The sequence below is a fragment of the Cyanistes caeruleus genome, chromosome 8 (assembly GCF_971803275.1).
Source record: "Cyanistes caeruleus chromosome 8, bCyaCae1.hap1.1, whole genome shotgun sequence".
NCBI lineage: Eukaryota > Metazoa > Chordata > Aves > Passeriformes > Paridae > Cyanistes > Cyanistes caeruleus.
Genome location: NC_141708.1, coordinates 11,748,982 through 11,761,625, shown reverse-complemented (window position 1 = coordinate 11,761,625; position 12,644 = coordinate 11,748,982). Strand labels below are relative to the sequence as shown.

Below are 12,644 nucleotides of genomic sequence, written 5' to 3'. Positions count from 1 at the left end.
GGAATTCATAAGTTTTTAAATAGCAAGTTCTCAAAGCAATCTGCAACCTTTTCCAAATTTCTCACCCTGACAATTTTTTCCCATTTAAAGTATAAACAAATTTGAACTCACTAACGGGCTCACATCCTACCTACCTTCTGCAGACCCTCTTGTGGCAGTCCTGGGGCTCCAAAGACCCCCCAGAGGGTCCTGTGGTCACAGGTAGGCCACTCCTGCCAGCAGCCAAAGCAGCCCTTGCTCTGCTTCCTGGACCAGGTGAGAATGCAGAGACCCCTCTCTTCTCCCGTGGACACAAAGCAGGGAAAGGTGCGGGGAGACCAAAGAAAGCTGCTTGGGAAATGAACAAGGGCCAGGGTATGTGAAATCTCACTGTCTTGATGTGAAGCTGTCTCTGCTCACTGCCCAGCATGTGATGCTACTTGTTCAAACCTGCCTCTGACACTAGATTTAGTTTCCTTCTGGGCTTTTCTGTGGCACTCAGAGCTGTAGTGGCTAGGGGCTTTACCAAGTTTAAGGTTAATGACCACTCTGCACAACCCTGGGAAGTGAGGGGGCAGACACCATCCCACCCTCCAGCTGGGAGTGAGGGCTCAGCAAGATCAAAACAGCTGATCACTCTGTTGCCTGATTACAAACAATCAGCTGCATCCTGCGGCACTTGGTATGTTCAAAGGGTCCACCAAGAGCACCTGCAGCCCTCCACCCTCAGCTCCCAGGCACGTTAGGTCTCATCCTTTCAAACCTGAAGCTGTCTCCCTAGCTGGAGGATCCTGACCAGTTCCAGAGCAGGTCCTGGATGATGCAGGAAGCCCCAAGAGAGGAAGGGGACAGACAATGCTGCTGTCATGCAGTTCAGGTTGGTGCCATGTAGCCACAAGCAGAAGGAGGCCAGCTCTCACCCCAGCTGATCTGAAAGCCCTTTGCTGCACAATTTACTCATGTTTGGCTTGCCAGGAGCGCAGTTCCAGGTAGCACAGCATAAGGAAAGGGAAGCAGTACAGGAAGAAACCTTCACAGAGCCAGGCAGCAGCAGCAGCTCTACCTTCAGCTTCTTCTCCTCTTCACCTGGGAGCATCACAGAGCTCATACAGCGTTTGTGTGGACCAGCCTGAAGCAGCTGCTGCCCTGTAGCAATGTGTGCTCTCCCCCTTCCCAAGCCACCCTGTCACAGGGGATTTCCCTGAGGGGCAGCAAAGTCCTTCATGGACATGATGGCTCAAAGTCATAACAATGTCCTGTCCCTTCCAGCTAAATGTGCTTAATTTCTGATGTCCCTAAGCCTTCCTCACACCCTTTTCCATTGCAGCTTCAGAACCTTTTGCCTCCTGCTCAGCCTGACAAAGGAAAGAAAGGGATGGCAGCTTGCAGCTTGCCTCTGCAGGCTGCTCATGTGCCCTGAGCCCAGATAACCCTGCACCTTCTCTGAAGACCAGAATGTGAATGAAGACTTCCCTTTCATTAACAATGTCTTTCTTTACTCAGGAGTTTCTCATGCAGCTTTATTTTTTCAGCCATTTAATTCCTCCGTATTTTGAATCACCGTAAGCAAAACGTGCTCTGGCTGGTGTTCAGCAATAAACCAGGCAGTAGTGAGCTGAAGCTTTGATTCTTAAATTGGAAAAACCCAAGTCAAGCCACTGAGTGCAGTTCAGTATTACACTGGAACACGCCAAGACATCACTTAGAACACACTCTATTGCTTCCTGCAATCTGGCTGACACAAAAGGCAATGAATAGGTGGCTGCTACATTGTGTTTTGCTTTGGTAGGCTGCAAGAGAAGAGGCATTTCAAGTAGTTGATAGAAAATACAGCTGGTTGGGAGGCTTTTTTCATTGAAAGCTGCCAAATTTTTGAAACCAGAACTTTCATGGGAACAAGTATGATTTCTGACTCTCTTATTGGTAAGGTCCTTGAGGTTTGGAAAGGACTCTGCTACTTGTTTTTAATGCAGTGATTAACAGGTCAAACCAGGCACTGACCTGCAACTGGGGCTTTCTTACTGGGAAGCTGTGAACCTCAGTCTGAGGGGTTTCAGGCACAGCCCAGCCATACTTCCTCATGGCTGAGCTTCTGGGAGCTCTATGATTCCTTCTCTTGCCATACAACAGTGAACAAATTACCTTTTGGCCTTTGAGTGTTTAGTCTGAAAAAAGCTTCTGCTGCATTTATGAAGATCTAGTAAAGAATAAAATTTTCCTTAAAGTCCTTAGCAATGCACCATATCTTTCACCAATTTGCAATATCATCACTGCCACCTCTGCAGATATTCACATACATGATCCAGCTGCCACTGAAAGAAATCATGGTTTCTCTTAGTGGTGACTACAAGCTCTGATTTGTAAGAAACTTGCACACTGACAGAGAAATGGGAATTACAGGGATGCATGTCAGTATTATTGTTACTGACAAAAACCTGGACAGATACAGCTTCTTAGACAACCCCACACCCACATAGCACAGTGCATGCAGGACAGGCTCTTGCTCTCCCACCTCCTGAGCACACAGTCAGCTGCAGCACACACAGCCCAGACAGGAAAATGAAGGGATAAAATCCAATACAGAGCCTGAGCAGCACCAACTTGTGCTATTCTTTGAGGCCCTATGAATTAAGCTATGTGCAGGATATCAGTGAGATGAGATGTCAAGTGGGACACAACAGTGCCACAGCAGCTCTAACTCAATGTTCTGACTTGTTTTTCAGCATTAAATTAATGCTATAGACAAAATACCAAATCTCAGCTGCCAGCACAATCACAGTTGGTTCAGCACAGACAGGTGGGCTTTGGTTCTGTCTTTGGCTCTCTACCAAAACCTCAAGTGGGCAAGGACCAAATTCACCAATACATGAGGTGCAGGGGCCTGGATGTAGAGAATAGAAACAGAAACACGTTTAAAACTGTTGCCACTTAAGATGAATAGATCACATGGACACTGCTCGAGATGTGGTGAAAGGAAGAGCAAAGTTTATTTTTCCTCCCAGGATTTATAGGTTTCTGACCATGGCCAGGGATTGGATGGTCAGGATAACACTTTCCCACTCCACTGGCCACGAGAGATGTCCATCACAAGACATGTAACAGAAGGAATGTATACCTATCTCTATGTTTACAGTTACTGTCCTGGGAAAGTCTTAGAAAACTATGTCAGCAAGCTCAGAAGCTGAGTTTTCAGGGCGACATAAAACCAGAACAAGCCAACTGGCCTTCCTAGGACTACAGCAGTCAGGTATGGCAGAGCAACTGACTTCCAAACCATGCCTGGAAGCCACACCCCAGATTAGCTGCTTGGCCACAGCACAGCAGTTGGACAAGGCCACTTGCCTGATAGCTATTGTTCTGCTGTTTGACTGAGAACATTAGCCTTTTGTAATATCCGTGGACGTCCTGTCCCAGGCCTGCTGCAGTGCCAACAGGGTCAGTTGTGCAGCCCGAGTCGGACATCCTGCCCAACAAGTCTGCCGTGGACTTTCGGAAACAATATTTTCCTCTCGGGGGTCACCAGATCAGGTATTTCCAAGGAAATGCTGATGCTCATCCTGTGTACAGGACTAGATAGCCCTGCCTTCCCACAGGGTTTGTGGGGCATAAACACGTGAAGGGCACTGACAGGGCTCTGGAAGCAGATACTGCTGTGCAGCCCCAAGTCCAAACAAAGGATTTTGTCAGCTTCTCTCCAAGCAGAGGAGTGCTCGACTGGCCCTAGGAAAGACAGGTAGTCTCTCTCCTGTCTTCCAGCCATGTACTGCCTGTGCCATCAGGAAGCTTTTTCTCAGGCCTTGTTAATTCCCCCTTGCTGAATTTGAACCCCCTAACATTCCACTGCCCACTGTGGGTACAAGTAGGATGGATTTTTAGTTTTCTTCTTGCAGCAGCAGTCAGGATGCTCAGAGGTACTCCTGTCCTGCCTCAGCTTTCACTGTACACAAGTGCATTTACAAGCTGTTGCCATAAAATCCCATGGTCCCCCTTACCCCAAAGCCTAGAATAATTCTCCCCTTTCTGGCTCAAAGGGAGCTATTTGTCTTCTAGGGCTCTTTTCCAAAACCCAAAGAGATGTAGCATGTGTTAGATTTTCAGTTTCATCAGCAAGTGGGGATTTATTGCACCCATTTTTAAGTCATCGCTTCTCTGTGCACACAGGTATGCCTCTAATCAAAACACCAATCAAAACATGATCCTCTCCCTGCCCAGAAGCCAGCAGCCACCATTAAAGGCAGCTTTAACAACTAATGAATAACAGAGACACATCATGTCCCCAAAACACTCACTGTTTACTTCATGCAAGGCTGGACCCAAGAGAGGGTGTCCATGGAGACCAGGAGACACCAACAGCACGAGGAGTGTGTTACTCAGCATCCTGCTCATTGCCTGAATGTGTTTTTATTGCTTTTTGACTGTGCAAGCCAGCTCAGCTCTTGTCAGCAACTGGGACATGTCTGTGTAGTGCCTCAGGTTCCCTCTGCTATGGCCAAGAAGGAGTTTTATAAATTGGAATGTGGTGTTGGCTGCAGGAGAGGCAGGAGGGCAAAGGTAGGAAGTGTGTCTGTGACTCCCACCCACGTATTGAGCTGTTGTAGTAGGACCACAGCCAGGGACAGCTTGCCTTTCTAAGCCAAATACATTATGCATTTTGTTTGGTTTTGTCTGTTAATCATGAGGAAAACAACTGGGGTAGACCAAAATTTTTGTGGGTCTTTTTTTGTGTTTTTAAGAGGAGAAAAGACACAGGCAAAGGGAAAAATCCTTTGCTTACCACCCTTACCAGCACCTTCCTCCTCCAACCCAACATGATGGGAGCCTGGGCAACAGCTGGTCATTCCCTTGCACAATCTTTCATCAGCACAGATCAGCAAACATCCCTGCTGCTCCACCAAAAACCTGATAGTGTCAACCACAATGGATGGAGCACTGTCACTGCACAGATCCTCTCTGGCCTCCACCTGGTGCTCATGCTGGGCCCTGCTCTGGCTGTCACCCCCTCAGCCACACAACAGCCCCTTGCACATGAGGCAGCCATGGCTCATGGATCTGGCCTGGCAGTCACCTCAGGGAGAGGTGGTGAGTACAGAAAGAGAGAAATTGCCAAGATGTTTGTTTAAATCTGCTCTGCTTTTCCCCACTTAACTCTCAGCAAGGTAGAAAAACCCCACACCAATGTTGTTAAATCAGGTAGTGGTTACTCTGGCTCTCCTCCTCCTGTGGTAAGCATATGCATCCTTGTTCATTCAACTTAATTGTACACCCATTGCAACAAATGCTTTACTATTAAAATAATTGGTGGAAACATTATTAGAAAGTTGATTTTCCAGCAGGAATACAGCACTCCAGCACATGTAAGAAGAGCACATGTGGATATTGGCAGGGCTCAGACATGACTTGCAGAGTGATTAGGTTTTACTTGTGAAACTATGAAGTCTCATTTTAGTTATGAACAATGAGCACTTACATATTACAGACAGTAGAAAGCACAGTAATTGCCAGACACTTCCACACTGAGATGCTGAACAAAAACACAGCAAGAAGAAATTAGCATTGCAGGTTGGGAATTTGGCTGATCTGAGATCTTTTATTCCATCACAGTCTTGACTCAGTGACAAAGCCACACTCATAGGTCAGGAAACCTGCAGGCCCAAGTATCTGCTTAAACAGGACCCAAAAACACTGGATGGGATTAAAGGTTTCTGTGATATTGGACCATTGTTTTGCTAACTAGTCACTGCTGTTTGTATTCAAACAATAGGGAAAGAACTGTATTTAAAAGCTGGCTATTGTTACCAGAACAGTCACCACAGAAATCAAAAGCAATGTTTTATTCCATTGCCTGAAATCCCAGCTTTCTTAGTTCTTTAAATGAAGTGAAAAACAAAACACAACCCAGGTGACTGTGAGGTCTCCTGCAGGGATGGGTAGAGGGTGTGGATGGAAGAGAGAATAAGAGCACTTTTATAGCATTGCCCCATTTCCTTGCCCCTCACCAGGATGACTTCCTGATCTAAGCAGAGACACTGTACATTGCACACAGCCTCTGAGGAAAAATCAAACCCTCCTACTTCACTACCTAGTGACTCTAGAAAAGATCAGGAGAAATGACACAAATGCTTTGGGAAGCAGGAATCCCAGTCTTGGCTCACTTGCCATAAACCTAACAACTGCCAAGGCGGACGCATGCACACAAATATGTTGGCTGCAGAATACTTCTGGCTAATCCTGCTCTTCAAAATGAGTTTGAATAAATAAAAAACAGCAGAAGAAAGCAAAGTCATACAAGAAAACAAACTGCCCCACTTCTGTACAATATTTCCACGAAGCTCATCCTTTCAGCACCCATGGCCACCAACCCAGAGCCCAAGGGAATGACTCAGAGACAGCCTATTGCCACATGCACCCACATTTAATAATTTTCATGTGCTCCCTGTTCAGCCCCCTCTTCTAATCAAGAAAAAGAAACATCTCTAAGCTCTCTGTTTTGCTGAAGAATTTGAAAACTGAATGCTGGGAAGAAACACTAAAAATACTCAAGGGGAAAGGAGCAATGTAACTTGCAGTGCTGCAGCAGCAGTATCAAACACACATATATTAAGGTTGTGAAGCCACGTGGTTTTCATTTGGGATGTGTGGGGTGAACACATACGGTTGCTTTCTTTATACCATAAGCACAACAAAGGAAGGCTTTGTTTGAAAGCCAAGGGACAGCCTCTCGGCTCACTTAAAGGCTAAGTTACAACGTCATGGGAACTGTGAGTCATAGCTGTGGGGCCCCTGCCGACAGACACAAAACCCCTCTGCTGCAGCAGGCAGGGAGCTCAGCAAGGAGCAAAGCCTCCAGCTTCACATGGGAGACCCAAAGCGACCAGGACAAGCAGCAAATACAAGCTGAGAGCTGAGAGCACGTGTTGTGGATGACTTAGCACACAAAACACATCCCTTTCAGCTGACATTTCTTCCTGTAATTCTGTCAGAGTGAGACCATAACCCTACACCTATTCCAAGAGCACGATGCAGCTATGAGTCAACAGGAAGGTGGGAAAAACATCATCCAAGCACCTTCAGACCATCTTTTGATTTTGTCTGCAGAAGAGCATGGCCATGATTCTTAGACTGAACATAGCCAGCTCACTAGCTGGAACCACACTAGAGCTCTGTCCTTAAGTCACCAACTCTGCCAGATAATTTGTGTCATTGTGTGTTACAGGAAGGGAGGGTCAACTGGTGGATTACAGCTACCAAAACAGACATCCCTCCCATTCTTGCCCCTACAAGACTGGAAGATAAGGGTAATTTTTAATTACCATGAATAAGTGCCAATCTGCAGTGCTGAGGTGTCTGTGCTGCTGAACTTCAAGTATTTTTCCTCACATTTCCCATAGTCCCAAGGTATTTGGCTGCTAAATCCCCAGAGGCCTTTAGAAATCAAACTCTTCTCTGAAACCAGTAGCAGTAAGGCACCTGAACATCCAGGAGGAAATAGATTAGGATCGAAGCATTCTGGGTGCAGATGCAGAAGAACAAGCTGCTCTGAGAAGCATTATAATCTGAATATCAAGTGTGACATTTTAAGCTGGAGAACATCTCTTTAGGTCTGCCTCTGGTATGTGTTAACACTCTACAAGAGCTTAAAAAATAGGAGGAAAAGGAGGTCTGAAAAAGCAATAGAGTTTCTTCCCTCTGCCTACATGCGTGGCTTACAATGTGCCTGGATGATTTCTGGTGAGTCTGTTTACTTTATTCTGAAAAACTTCCACCAAACCTCTGCCTCCCAAGCTAGTCTAAGCTACTGCTTAGTTGCCCCTACCTGCAGGAAAGCCTCCTTATCACTGGATGTGCTTTCTCCAAAACAAGCTGTTTAGATTCCTGCTGGGATCCTGGCACAGGCAGGTGGTATCTTGTCTTAGGGAGCTACTTCACCTCCTTGCAGACAGTGTGGGAACCATTTGCTCCCACTCCTCAGCTCACCACTCATCACCAAACCCTCTGCAGTTTGGAAGAGATGAAAGTCAGGCACTCTCAAGCCGATTTACATTGTTTTTTCTGTGTTTTATCACAAACTCTACCTTTTCAACTGAAGGCACCCACCATCCCCAGAGGCAACCCAGGGAAAGATGAATTGCTCACACAGGTGGGTCAGCTGACACCTTATAACTCATGTCCCTTTTCCTGCTCAGGCACAAGAACCTTCACTACGTGCTCTTCCCCTGGTTTCAAAAGTGAAGGAACAGTAACAGTTTTCCTTTGCCAGGCAACCAGAATAATCCTATGAGCTGGAGACTGTGCCTAACTGGGCTCAAATTCTGCAACAGCTGGCTGTAATGGTCCTCATCCTTGCCAACACCATGCTTGGTTTTTCTGAGCCACATACATGGCAGTGGGATGCATCAGATGTTTTCAGTATAACTGCTGAAGAAGCATCTCTGCCTTGAGGCAAATAATGTGCTAGATCAGCCAGAAAAACCTGCCTCTGGAGGAGGGATAATAATGAAAGATGGTGAATGGAAAGGAAAAAGAGAAAGAGCTTCATTTACACACAGGAGAATGGCAGTGGGCCAACTCTCACAGCTTTGATCAAGGCTGGCTGGAGGAGCATGCCAGGGAACTCTCTGAGCTTAGCTTGGCTAAAGCAGAGCAGATGTTTGAACTCTGTGATGGGAAAAAGGGGACAGACACCACCCAACACAGATCCAGAATAACTAACTAACAAAAAAAAAAATCACGTCGCGTTCATGAGCTAACAGGTACTCAGAGCTGTAGCAGGACATTATGGCAGCCAGGACTGCTGCTCTGGCTGCTCCCTCTGTCATCAGCTCCAGTTCTTGCCCTCCCACCACTGCTACCCATAAAGCCTCCTGTCACACACTCACAGAGCAGCACTGCCAGACATCTTGGTTTCACCCAGTTCTCCCTTCAGTGTGTTTTTAGGGGTTTTCATACAAGGATGAAAACTCTACACATCCCTGGCTTGTGAAAGCACTATTTTCCTTCATCTGCCTCTGCTGTCACCCTTGATCATCTCAAAGTTGTCCAGGCACTTCCAGGCATCTGCTCTCCCTCTAACACATAGAAAGAGGGGAATTCCAGTACTTCCCCAGTCTGCGTAAGGTACTTCTGACAAGTTCTCCATGGCAGCAGAAAATGCATCAGTAGCTGATGTCAGCAAAGCTTTGGACCCTTTGGTTCCCTCCTGCCATCACCCTCTGACTGCATCCCAGCTTTACCAAGCAGTCAGATAAGAACAACTTTATATTGAAAGTCCAAAAGAGAGGCTTTTAACACTGATCTTCCATACTAAAGCCATTTCCAAATTAAACCTTCACAACATTGGTACTTTTGCTTTGCAAGAAGCTGTCTGAATCTCACTGCTGGGAACATTCTAAAATATGAGCCACACCAATTTCCTTTCAGCATTTCTGCTGCAAGGCTCAAGATCTCCTACTGAGAGCCCATCAAGAAGCTTTTTTAAATCACATCAAATCTGGAAGGAAGAATGACCCCTGGAGCACTTACCTGCTACACAGCTTTGCAGGTGCTCATTAAACTTTGCATTACTGCTATCACCCTGATGCAGAGAAGACTAAATTCAGTCACCCGCCACTGAAGCACAGCCAGGAAGTCTGCAAAACACAAAGAGAATGAATGAGGAAGTGCAGGCAGAAGATGGGTACATAATGCAGTTATCTAAATTACAGATTGATTAAAAGAGAGATTAACTCACCCCCTTACCTAATAAAATGATCATAAAAGCTCAAAAGACCAGAAATAATCAGTTTGAGCTGATCAGGGAAGAGTTGAAATGCTGCTTCTCCCATGGGAAAGTGCATAGATCACACCGTGGGTCTCTCAGCCTTGTAGATGTGTCAGCAAGCAAGGACCTCCCTCCTCTGACTCCATTCTCACCCACCAGCACTCTTCTTTTAAAATGGATTAGGGTCAAATGAGCAGCTGCATAAGTGCAAGGGCTGGGACAGTTTTGTCTGGGATTGGTTTGTCTAGAAAAGGCAGCAGTAAGCAGCTTGTAAGGTAGAAATACTTGCTCGGGGAGTTGGGTTTACAGAGCTAATGGGAGAAACAGAAAACAGAAGAGGCAGGAAGCAAATGTAAGCACACAGGAAGATGTGAAACACAGAACCGCAAAAGATAAACTACAATATTTTAGGATAGAGAAGTGAAGAAATTTTATATGCAACAGGAAACAAAGGCCCCCAACCAGAAAGAGGAGAAGACTCAACAAGCTGGTTGCAGGCAGACAACAGAGACATTACCCAGCTGTGCATAAATGGGCTGGGGAGGAGGAATGCACCACCCTCATTTCCAGCTACCACCACTTCAAACCTTCCCACTGTCTTCATCCAAAGCCTGATGAGTGGGCTGAGTGTGGGCTGAGCTGAGCTTTAAGCCCATTTTAAGGGCTCAGCATTAGGTTGATGCATCCTTGCTCTCTTGAACTCCTTCAATTCACCTCCCTCCTCCTACATACCTGCTTTGACCAGACTGTGTGCACTTCTAGAGTTTCACTTCTCTATTTCCATCTTCCACTGTGAGACCAGACTGAGCAAATGGGCTCTACCCAGCCCTCCCATCTTGCAGGGCTGCTGATGCCTGTCTCTGCTCAATCAGTGCCACACCAGCAGCAGCAGCACAGACTGCTGAACACAGGAGAAAGACACCCCAAGCCCCAAAGGTCTGGATCTGCACTGTAATATCCCAGTGGATATTTGTAAACCCTCAGGGCCTGCAATGTCTGGTTTCATGGTGGCTCAGGGCCAGTGAGGTAGAGCAGGTGTGTCTGCTTAGAGGAAAGGAGCTATTAAATGCTGGGCAGGAATTGTTGCTATGGGACATACAATTCACTTGGTAAGATAATTTTAAATCTCAAAAGTTAGGATCTCCCTCAACTATGTTTACAGATGTTGGAGAGACCTTGACTGAACCTTATCAGTACTGGAAGACCGCAATGATGTCTCTCCAGAACCTCCAAGCTGAACAACTCTCTCAGCCAGTTTTCATTTTGGAGAGATGCTGCAACCCTCTGATCATCTTTGTGGCCTCTTTTGTACCTGCTCCAAGAGTTCCATGTCCTTTCTGCAGCACTGTGGGTAGAGTCTCAGCAGAGTGGAGTTGAGGGGCAGAATCCCCTCCCTTGACCTGCTACCCATGCTGCTTTGGATGCAGGCCAGAACACGTTTGGCTTTCTGGGCTATGGGCACACATTGCTGCATTGGTCCAGTTTTTCATTTGGAGAGACCCTAAGACATTCTCCACAGGGCTGCTCTCAATGAGTTCTCCCAGTCTGTTCTCATATCTGTGGCTGCCCAGGTGCAGCGAAATTCTTGTGGGCCCACCTCTCAAACTTGTCCAGGTCTCCCTGGATGCCACCCCTTCCCTCTGTTGTGCCAACAGCACCACTCAGCTGTGTGCCATCTGCAAACCTGCTGAGGGTGCACTTGATCTCACTATGCCACTGACACAGGTATTAAAGAGCACCAGTCCCATAGAGACACCACTGACTCACTCACACAGCCCATGACCACAACTCTCTGGATGTATCCATCCATACAGATCCTTACCCACTGAATCCTTCCAATTAATTTCTCTCCAATTTGGAGATGAGGATATCATATGGAATCATGTCAAAGGTCTTACAGAAGTCTAGGTAAATTACATCAATGTCTTCCCTTGCCAAACATTACAGTCACTCCATCATAGAAGGCCAGCAGATTGGTCAGGCATGATTTGCCCTCAGTGAAGCCATGCTGGCTACCTCAAATCACCTTTGTCTTGCATAAACCTTCTTAACACTGCTTCCATAAGGTAGACTGAGCAACCCAACAAAGAAGCACAACGTTTGTTTTGAGTCAGCCCTACATGAGAGCCTCCTCTTCTTGACAGAAATGAAAGCTGTCCCTGCTCCAGTGAAGCTCAGTGGCTGATCTGGCCTTCAGGTCATGGCAGTAAAACCTGTTTGTTTTGCTGCTGGTCAAGGTTGGCTCAGCCAACTTTGCATGGCCCATGTGTATGTGTAAGTATAACCAAGCTAAATAAAGAGCCCTGCTGCAGCTACACCCCAGGCCAGCTCTCCATCCCTCAAGCTGTTTGAAGGTTGGCCACCCGCCTCCCTGCCCGCTCCAAGGAGTGAGCAGGCAGAAGGTTTTGCTTACATAGCTGAGCCCACATCCCTGCAAAACCTGGAATTCATTACTGGGCACATGACAGTGCTGCCCAGTGTACACCCTGGCCACGCTCTCTCCCTCCAGCCTGGAAACCAGAGTCTCTACCTCTCTCCGCCACCCAACAATTACAAGTGTCGATGGAAAATATGCAGCCTGGCAGCAAACCTGCTTCTTCCCCAGTATAAATGGATTGTAATAACACTTGGGAAAGAAAAAGCTGGCCCACCCAACAGTCCATTTTAAAGGGGATCTATAGGAACAAGCCAAAAACTTTTTTCAGCTTCCTTTTCCATTGTACCATTGCTATGGATTGCAAGTGCAGTTGCACAGAGCAGAGCGAGCAGGACAGGACAACAGGGAGACTCATGCAGGCTCTTCATGGAGCTCATACACTATTTTAATTAATTTGCAGGCAAGCCCCAAGATACTGAAACCACAGTCAACAGGTAGCTGCAAAAGCCAGACTAAAGTTGTCCCTTGGAA

General features: G+C 46.7%; 2 protein-coding genes across 8 annotated transcripts in view; one reads left to right on the top strand and one right to left on the bottom strand.

Annotated features, from left to right (window-relative positions):
- Window positions 1–12,644, top strand: part of CFAP58 (cilia and flagella associated protein 58) — a 93,975-nt gene that overhangs the window by 14,871 nt on the left and 66,460 nt on the right. The window lies entirely within an intron of this gene.
- Window positions 1–12,644, bottom strand: part of ITPRIP (inositol 1,4,5-trisphosphate receptor interacting protein) — a 31,723-nt gene that overhangs the window by 9,386 nt on the left and 9,693 nt on the right. Inside the window, exons 1-2 of one of the 7 annotated variants that reach the window (XM_023929819.2) lie at window positions 9,715–10,101; window positions 9,499–9,605 (exon numbers count right to left, since the gene is read on the bottom strand). The gene's annotated coding sequence lies outside the window, so the exon portion shown is untranslated. Of the gene's footprint in view, window positions 1–134; window positions 585–7,289; window positions 7,314–7,792; window positions 7,866–7,896; window positions 7,972–9,498; window positions 9,606–9,714; window positions 10,102–12,644 lie in introns of those variants that run through there. The other 6 variants (XR_015289737.1, XM_086899399.1, XM_023929820.2 and 3 more) reach the window with 6 other exon arrangements.